The 9,542-nt window shown below is 45.8% G+C and overlaps 1 protein-coding gene across 2 annotated transcripts in view; it reads left to right on the top strand.

Annotated features, from left to right (window-relative positions):
- Positions 1–2,951: 2,951 nt before the first annotated feature.
- EYA2 (EYA transcriptional coactivator and phosphatase 2) overlaps positions 2,952–9,542 on the top strand; it is an 81,539-nt gene continuing 74,948 nt past the window's right edge. The window contains exon 1 of one of the 2 annotated variants that reach the window (XM_039383069.1): positions 2,952–3,046. The gene's annotated coding sequence lies outside the window, so the exon portion shown is untranslated. Of the gene's footprint in view, positions 3,047–3,434; positions 3,650–9,542 lie in introns of those variants that run through there. The other variant, XM_027745944.2, reaches the window with a different exon arrangement.

Raw genomic sequence — 9,542 nt, 5'->3', positions numbered from 1 at the left:
ACTTCTCACCTTGGTTTGGGCCAGACGGTGGCATCACATCTCAACTGTCAGGGTGGATGGTGAAGCTCAGTATTGGCTCATTTCTTGTTTTTAAAAGAGAAACCAGTTGTTTGTACTGATGCAGCTCTGTTCATTTTGATGACGAGGTCAACAGCAGAATACTGGTAATACTTCCTCAAGAGAAATACACTTTCCATAGTAACTAAAATTTGGGGTCTAGCCTCTCACCTCCTCCTCAGAGAGGCTGTGTGGCTGTAGGCTCTCCCACACCATGGGATAAGGTCTCTGGATCCCATGCTCTGGCAGAAGGTTGTTCCCCATGTGCCCTAAGGAAAAGGTGTAGGCTGGCTGCTCAGGACCCCAGGGCTGCCCAAGAGAACCATTAGCTCCTAAATCTGCCCAGGACACTGTCATCCAGCCCCGTGATTTGGAGCACTTCCATTTGGTGAACATGTAGAGCTTTCTGCACCATTCCCATTTATTCTCTTAGTATGGGAATAAACACAGAGGAACAAGTCAAGCAAACCCCCTTCTAAATCTGCCTTGGTTTTGGACCAAAAAAATTCCACTGCTGTGAGAAATCCCTGGCATTATATGCCTGCTGATGCCCCAGCTTGATGAAATAGACTTTTATCAAGGCAACTACCAGGACTTGCTCTTACTCTCTCATCTTGCAGCCTGTACCCCGTGCACCCCAACACATAATCTCACCAGTGAGGCAGAAACCATTTTCTTACCTCGCCTTTCTAAATGGCTTTTAAGATCTGCAGGTATTTTGCTGAATACTAACAATGATGAAAATACTTAAAATTCCTAATTGAAAACATATCCTTTACCTTCCTCTTTGCACCCTTTCCCCACTACGCCCTTATCTGCTTTTCTAAATATTGCATACAATGTTTTCAGTAAATAAAAAGGATATTAGCGTAGACAAATAGTGTTTACTTACCAGCTCAAGAAAGGTGTTTCTGGCACCAATTCACAGCTTACTCACAACTCACAAAAATTACTTATACTGAAAGGGACAAGGAGTGTCTTTTTGTGTGCAGGGTGCTGTACAAACAATGAGGTCCTGGTCCCTGCCTGGCTTGCTGTGGCATTACCACAAACAATACTAATTCTTAAATACCTGCCTGACTTTAAGCACTTAAGTAAATAATTGTATTGATTGTTGTAGGACTATTCACATGCATAAAACTAAGCATATATTCAAATATGTTGTGAAATAAGGGTCGGGTGAATTTTGCAAGCAAGGCATTTTTAGATGATTAGTATATATGAACTTACTTGTTAAGACCAGCTTCAAAAGGAGCTAATGTGGCAATCAGGCTTTTGGGCAGGGCAGCTGGGGGGAAAGGAAAAGATTTATTTTCAAGATGGATCTAAGGACTTTCTTGTGCTTCTGAGACTCCTCACCAGAACCACAATTACAGGTGAGAAAGGCAGCAAGGAAGTCCCCCCAACCACTGATTGCTCAGAGTTTAATGTGAGAGCAGTGTAAACTCAGAACTGCAGATAATCCGTGGGGAAATCAGGGGGTTAGTGCCGAGAACTGATGGGGAATAACAACTGAAAGAGCTTTGGTTTTTCTAGGCTGGCGGGAGGTAGCTCATGCTAGGAAGCCTGCCAGCTCCAGACTGATGCTGGGAGCTTTGTCTCCTTTGGATTGTAGGAACACACTTTGCAGTCAAACTGATCTGAGAGATTTTGATAGTAAAAACAGCTGTCTCGTTGCAATGATGTTTTTGTTCCATTGTCAAAATTTTGAGTTAAATCCATGAGTGGGCTGCAGCTTGTTCAAACCCTGAACTCAACACCCTTTGTGCTCCTTTGGCTTTTCCACTGCGGTTCATGGGATATCTCCTTCCTGAGGAAAGGGCTAGGTGTAATAAAAGGCGTCGGGGCGAGGACTTGCAGGTCTCCTCCGATGCTTCCCCAGTGCTGGAGAGACAGAACTGGAGAGCTGAGCTCTGCCCCAGGCTGGTGAGAAGGGGGGAATGAGGAGGAAGAGCAGTGTGTGGAAATGAAACGCTCCAATGCTGCTGTGGCCAGGCTGCATCCCCAGAAAGCAGGTATGCCAGGGGGAGTGGGCAGCTGTGTGGTGCCTGAGTGGGGCTGAGGCTGGCAGGGGCAGGGTGAAGCTGTGTGTGTGTTGCACAGCACAAGGGGATGCCTGGAGGGTGCACGTGGTGGGAGGCCCCAGCCCCATCTCCCCAGCATGAGCCATCTGTTGCCCCTCTCTTGGACGTGTGGACAGGCATTTGACACACCTGAAAAAGGCACCCAGCACACGAGGCAGAAGCAGAAGTCCCCCTCAAGGTTCATAAACCAGAGACTGCCTCTGGTTTTGTGCTGACATGGGAGATGGGGCAGCACTTCTTTATGGCCACAAATCCACTCTGTCTCCCCGGGGGAGATCAGTTATAGGCAGGATCACACGGGGGGCTTACACCCTCCGGGGAGCCAGGAGCTGTGTGATGCTTTGAGTTTGTGAGTGCAAAGGGGTGGCTTGAGGGAGTGAAACTGCTCCTGCAGCTCTGCAGAACCTATGGCTCTGTGGCACCGTGTAAGAAAAGCAGACGTCAACAAGAGCCCTTCTTTTAAAACCGATACTTAAAAATTGTCACTAGAGATCCGTAACACGACGACCGTAGCGAGAGCGCCTGTTTTCACGGAAGCAGAGCCAAGAGACGAGCTGGTATTCGCATGGCATTCACGGGTCCAACTTTTACACCGCGAAATCTCTTTTAAGGACTCGCAGCTCGACGTGCGCCGGCAGCACCGACACACACACACACACATCCCCAGACCCGCAGCTCCGGCGAGCGTGCCCAGCGCGTACCTGCCGCCGGTGCGAACGCTGCCCCCCGGCCACCGCCCGCCCGCGGCGGCTCCGCTCTGCCCCCGGCCCGGGGGGCGCGGGCGGCTCCGCCACAACCCCGGGGGGCTGCCGGGCTGCCCGGGGAGCCGTGGGAGGCTCCTCCTCCGCGCCGGCCCCGCGCAGCGCTGCGGGGCGCCGGGAGCGCGCCGCGGCCCCACGCGTGCGGTAGGTGCGGGGCCGGGCCGGTCCCCCCGACGGCGGCAGCGCCGGGGGGGGGGTGGGAGAGCGGGTGTTCCGGGCAATCAACAGGTCGGGTGAGCCGCGTAAGAACCGCGTGTGCCGCCGGCCCGGCCGTGGCTGCGCTGCCCGCGGGAGGCGCGGCGGGCACCGGGGGTGCGGGTGCGGAGGTGGGTGGGTGGGTGGGGTGGGCGCAGCGCGGGCGCGGAGCCGCCGCCCCGCTCCGCTCCCCTCCGCGGGCACGCGCGCTCGCCTCGCACATGCTCACTGCGCCCGCGGCGGGAGCGCGCACTCCGCGGCGAGAGCGCGCCCCGGGCAGCGCCGCGGCTCCGCCGGTGAGTGGGGCCGGGGGTGTCACCGCGCCCGCGGCGGGACCGGCGGATGCGCTGCCGCTGCTCCGCGGCTGCTGCTCCGGAGGTGTGAAAACGCCTCCTCCGCGGGTGGCGGGGGGTGCGCGGAGCGGGGCGTTCGCCCCCGGAGCCCGTCGGGGGTCGGCGGAGGCTCCGGCGCTCCGCGGGCGCGGAGCGGCTCTGGCGGAGCGCGGCGCCGGGGGTGTCCTGCGTGCGGAGTCGCGACCGAGAACTAGCAGAGGTAGTTAATTGCTGCGCCGCGTGCCGTTTGGTTTTTACCTTAAACCTAGCCTCGCTTATTAATTACTTTAAAAGCCGAAGCGTGCGTTTAAGTAGAATGAGTTACTGCGCTTCCCGCGGCTGCTTCTGCGAGGAAAAACTTGTATGTGATTTATGCAGTTTAAGTAAACTTTTTTGAGTATTAAATTGTGCTTGAGCCCAGTGAATGGCCTCTGAAGGAAATTGTTCATGATATACAGCTACTGTTGTGCAGACATTTCAAATAATGAAATATTCTGTTGTGTGAAGTTGTGATTGCTAAAATACATATGGTGAACCAATAAACAGTTTATTGGTCTATATCAGATATTAACAGAAATTTTGTGCAGCACAGTATCAAATTCACATGTCCCTGAGTGCTGTTAAAGGCAGTGGCAGGAATGGTTTATTGTTTAGTCTGTCTTGTGGACTTCATTAATTTACTGAAATTTCTTATCTCTGCAATGCCATCCATAGAAAGGTTACACCTCCCCCCCCCCTCCAGTTTATTGAGAAAGCATGTCTAAATTTCTTTCTGCCTGTCCCCATCTGTGTGTATTAGAGCAATCTGGTCCACAAAAGATGACATATATTTAAACTAGTGGTTCTGTGTCTAAACTAATGCTCCTTAGATACTTTCATACATTTGCTGTTGCATTGTTTTGCTATTTGTTGCTACATTCAGGATAAATTCTTTATCCTCACCCTTTTTTACATGAATGAACTGTTTCTATTCCTAAACAAAGCTGTATTTTTATTTCTACTTTGAAATTCAAGGCATTGTGTGGCCTCAAATGCAACACATGCAAGTAGGAAAGACTTGCGGTACAAATACCTTGAAAATAATCAGTGCTCGTAGCTTTGGAGACATTCCAGAAACTTCTTAAGCATATTTTGAAAATTCACTTGAAATGGCACAGCACCTAATAAGTTGATTTAATTATTCTAACTTAAAATTCTTAATTAAAAAAAAATATCCAAATGCATGGTGTAAAATTGAATTGTGAAGTTGAGTCAAATTGTCCCGCGTTATTCTCGTACCTCTTCTGCTCACCCACCAACAGGACAAAACATTTGGCTAAATAACAAGCAGTGTACGCTTTTGGTTTTAGGCTCATCGATTTGTTTTGCTTTGCTTTGTTTAGCCCACTCCCCTCAGCTCATTTTCTTTTAAAATACTCCATAAAGGCATGGATTCCCACGACTCGCTAATCTTATCACCATCATTTGGCTGAAATGTTTGAAACGGGGCTCCTGTTTCAAATGTCTCCCAACCTCGGCAGTCTTGGATTTCATTAGGAAAGCTTCATTAGGGAGAAATAAAAATGTTGCTGATAATTCCCTCTCCAACAATAAGCCCCATTTTGGACTCCATGGTGTGCGCGGGCACGCCCTGAATTACGAGAAGGAATTAAACTCAGGTATTCCCACAAAGAACTTGATCTCAGTATCACTTAAAGAGTCTCCTGTGTCGCTGTGTTGTTGTGCGTAGCTGGCTGATGTGCTCTTTTTTTTTTTTTTTCCCCCTGAAAACGTAATAATTTAAGTATTAATCCTGCAAAGATTAGTTTCATGTTTAACTTCAAGCCTGCAAGGCATCGCGGTGGCTGTATTTGTGTGTCAGTGTGTGTATGTACACACTGCTGACAAAGAAAACAATTAAAGACGTTGGTAATTTTCTGCTGTCTTCCCAACTGTTATTTATGATGTGCAGTAGTAAAACAGCTATTCTGAAATCAGCTATAATTCTCTTCAGTAAGATTTGTTTCTTCTGTGCCAAATTTTGCAGTAACCAGATGGTCTTGAGGTGTCTTCAGCCGGAGAACAAGCATGAACAGTGCTGAAGACTAATTATTCCTTGCAGTAAATTCCTTCTGCAATAAATTCACAGGTTGTTAGACCTAATCTGTGGAAATGATTGTTAAGATTACTTAGGCAGTGAAAAATGCTTTTATAAATTCGTGAAAACTAGCAGAAGTTCTTAGGATGCTAAGAAAATATTTTTGAGTTAATTTTGCCTTGCCAGGGTAACTTTTATTTGGGACAAACTGTTAAATGAGGTTGCAAATTCAAATCCTTTTTATAAGCCATGGAACGCTGCAGTTTTAATATGAATATTTTAAATATATCATGTAAGTGGAGGGCTCATTTGGTAGATCAAGTGGGGAAATCTCATTCTCTGTTTCCAGTGTGTAGTTAGTTACCCTATACATGTGTATTTTTCACAGCAATAGCAATATAAACTTGATTAGTGCATGGTGGAGTCTCCTGGACTAACAATCAAGTTCTTTTCATTAAATTTCACACTGTACTGCACGGGACAGAAAAATAGTTATACCAGGAAGGAACAGAAAACATATTAAGAGTTATAAACAATGGCATATACAAAAGTAAAGCCATTCAGGCTTTAAATACATCTTACTTTTCAGTGGCTTAATTTGGTAAAAAGTACAAGGTTTATTTTTCTTTTTTTAATGTATGTGTACTTGAAAAAAAAGATATAAGTATTCACTTTGATATGAAGAGGGAGAACTTGTCAAATCTCTTTCCTTCCTTTTTTAAGGCCAGAAGGACCATCCTTGTTGGGACTGTTCATTAAGAGATCTCATCACAAAAGAATTGTTCGTGGCAGTCAAATTCTTAAAACAATACTCCATCTTTATTTGCAGATCTTAACTCGAGTAATGATGTTTAACAAACACCTTGTTTTAATCAGGTGAGGATAAGCCCCTCAATTAGGATGCAAATAATTGCTCACCTCGACTGGATCATTTGGGGCCTGGAGGTGCTGCCATTTCTTGGTAGTTTTGGTGCTGCCAGAGGTTTGAAGCAGGAGGGAGGAGAAAGTGGGAATGAGGATTTAGGACTCTGCAGTTGTCGTGCAAAATATTTTTTTTATCATGACGTTCAAAACCTGATCCAGTTCCCTTCTTCATCAAGCTGTTCAGTTGTTCTTGATTTACTGCTGCAAGAGGTGTGAGAGGAAAATTGGATCCAAAATAGTGTTCACTGCAGAGCTGGTTCCAGCGAGTGTGTCACAGAGTGAATATTTAATTAAAAATAGCCAAACCTCTTTTTTCACTCAGTCTTTCTGCTTGGGCTTTAATTATGTATTTGAATTATTTCAAAGGTGTGTAAAATGAGATGAGAAAGATTACATGGGCATAATCCTTCCCATTTAAAATTATTTGTCTGCAGCTGCCTAAGTCCTGGCATTAGGGAGTCACATAATAAACATGTTTATTTAACATCAGCGTTATCTGTTAGATTGTACATGGTTCATTAACATGGAGAGAATACTTTTTGTTTAATAGTGTGTGGGAGCTGCCAGAGGTCAGAAGAGGTTGTTTGCCTGAAGTCGAGATGGCATCTTGGCTTTGCTCTCCTTCTGTTTGTCACCTCCGCTGTGCGCGGGAAACGCTTCATTAGTGCCGGGCTGGGGGATTTTTCCCTCGTGTTTGTGTAGAGGGGCTCTGTGGAAAGCCAGAAGTCTGCTGCAGGGTTGTGGTAAGGTTTATGGGGAGTTTTTAAGGAAGGTTTGTTGTAACTTGCAGAGGGTTGTTTTAGTTGGGGTTCGATTAGAAAAGGCGGCTTGGAAAGGATGGAGCGGGAGGGGAGCGCGGGACACCACGGGGTGCCCGCAAAGAGTGGGGGTGTCGTGGAGAACTGGGGCATGGGAGGGTCTGAGGGCTTGGGAAATGGAGAGCATTTTGTGTGCCAGTGAAATAACGTTTTGTTGGTGTGGCTGGGTCAGAGTTGGCCTCAGAACAGCTGGACCTGGTGGTGATGCTGGGCTGAGATGGGAGAGGTGGCACCTCGTCTGCAGGATCGGGCCCTTCTTCCTCCATGAGGCTCGTGGGGTGTTCTCGTCCTCCCGTTGATTAGAAATGTGCTTGGATATAAAAAAACTATATAAAGGACACTGGAAATACAGAAGTAACCATGGTCTCGAGTTTGAAAAGGTTACTTGAAACGTTTTAATATGATTTGTGTATAGGAGCTAATAGCCACGCACTGCATGCAGTGTTGGGAGAGATGTACACACACATCTCTATACACAGTTTTAATTTTTATTTCAGCCTTCTGAATGTTTCTGACAAGTCAGAGAATTTCTCCAGCCTGATTTGGATGGTGGGGGCTCTTTGGTCTTCTTGTGCCTTTGAGGGAGAAGATAATTTGAATTTTTATTAGAAAAAAAATAGAAAATTAACTTCTATGATTTTTATCAAGCAAGGATGTCAGGCAGATAATAACCAAAAGGTGTTGAATAAAATGAGCATTACTGTAGAGTTCAAAGTGCTGTGGCAGATACAATGTGAGTGAAATGTACCACAAATGTGCAGTTTTTTAAAAGCATGACAGTAAAAATAGAAAGGCTTAAAAAAAATAAACTGAACTTCTGTGTTGATTATAAGTTGTAGCCGAAGCCATCTGAAGGCCTGGATATTATTTTTAAAAAGCCAGCAAAACAGCTATTTCTAAAAAAATAGTAGGCTCCCTCAGAAGGGGAGAAAGAGAACAAAAAGAAGTGTTATCTTGGAGGAGGGAATGTCTGGTGTAGGGTTTTTTCCTTTGAATTATTTTCAACAAGTACTTACTCTGTTCTGTATTTTTAAGAAATTATGTGGACAGCAATTTTGTTTCTTTACCAAGGCAGTGAAAACACCAAGAATCCTTTTTATAATTTGGAAAGAATGTCAAAAGAATGAAGTAGTTAAACCTAAGTGTATTAGATCATACGCCTTAAATGCATAAATAAGCATAGCTGCAATCACAGAAACCAATGTTAAAACCACCAGGAAAACTCACCCACAAACCGTAATGACTTAAAGGGAATGACCTCAGCCATTGTGAAATTTGTGCCTATTTGTTGACTGACATTTATTTGGTAGAGGCAGGGTGCGTGTTTCGTTGGGGTGTGGGATTTTGTTGTTTGTAAGACTGCTGGGGTTTTTTTTCTGTTGTTGCTGCCAGGTTCGAATACAAAGAGCGAAAATAGGATTGAGGCCGGGAGAGCCTGGATATGATTTGGGCGATTTGAAAAGCAGGTGAAGGGTTTGTTATTGATGCACAGAGACCGGTGGAAACGTACTGAAGTTTGTTGTTCAGATGTTAGAAACTTCCCTGATGATAGCCCACTTCTAACCTATTCCCAGCTGGTCTCCTCTTAAGGAAATGAAGGTTTAAAGTATTTGGTTACGAACCTGAGATTTCTTCACGTCCGTGTCTTTGCGTGAGTGCTGCATGAAATGCTGGTGTCATTCATCTCCCCTCTGCTTTTTGGAGAGGAAATTGATGCTCGGTAGAACCTCGACTTGCCTTTGCTGCAGCACCACTTAATAACTCAGGGAAATGGAAGTCTTGAATTATTTCAACAATAATAAGACTTCTTCGGGAATGTTTTTACATAAACCAGCACTACAAGCTGCAAGCTTGGCCAGAGCCACGTCTCTCTGCAAACAGGTTTTCTCTCTGCTGCCTGCTCCTGGCTGTGGGCTCCTGTTTTTTTGGGTTGCAAAATTAAAGAAGTTCCAGATTCAATTGCCCTTTCTTACGTGTGCAGAAAGGTTTAAGAAAATGGGTAAGTTCGTGCTGTTTGGTTGGATGCCTGACTCGAGGTGCTCGGTCTTGTCCTGCAGAAATTCTCACTTGCCATCCCTGCTTTTGAGAAGGAAAGCAGCCCAGCTAAATAAATAAATAATCCCAAATAAAAAGAGTTATTTAATACTAGTCAGCCCAGGTAGTAACTGGTTAAACCACAGAGAGTTGATGCCTCTCTCTGTGCTGGGAAGGGCAGACTTCAAGGAGAAACTCAACCAGAGCAGGAAAGTTTGGTACTTCCAAACAAAGACGAGGGGACGTGGGGCGAATTTCTT

This window comes from Pipra filicauda, unplaced genomic scaffold (assembly GCF_003945595.2).
Source record: "Pipra filicauda isolate LSUMZ 115617 unplaced genomic scaffold, ASM394559v2 scaffold299_size895176_pilon, whole genome shotgun sequence".
In the NCBI taxonomy this organism is placed as follows: Eukaryota; Metazoa; Chordata; class Aves; order Passeriformes; family Pipridae; genus Pipra; species Pipra filicauda.
The sequence above is the reverse complement of the archived record's forward strand: the minus strand, read 5'-3'. Positions and strand labels throughout refer to the sequence as shown.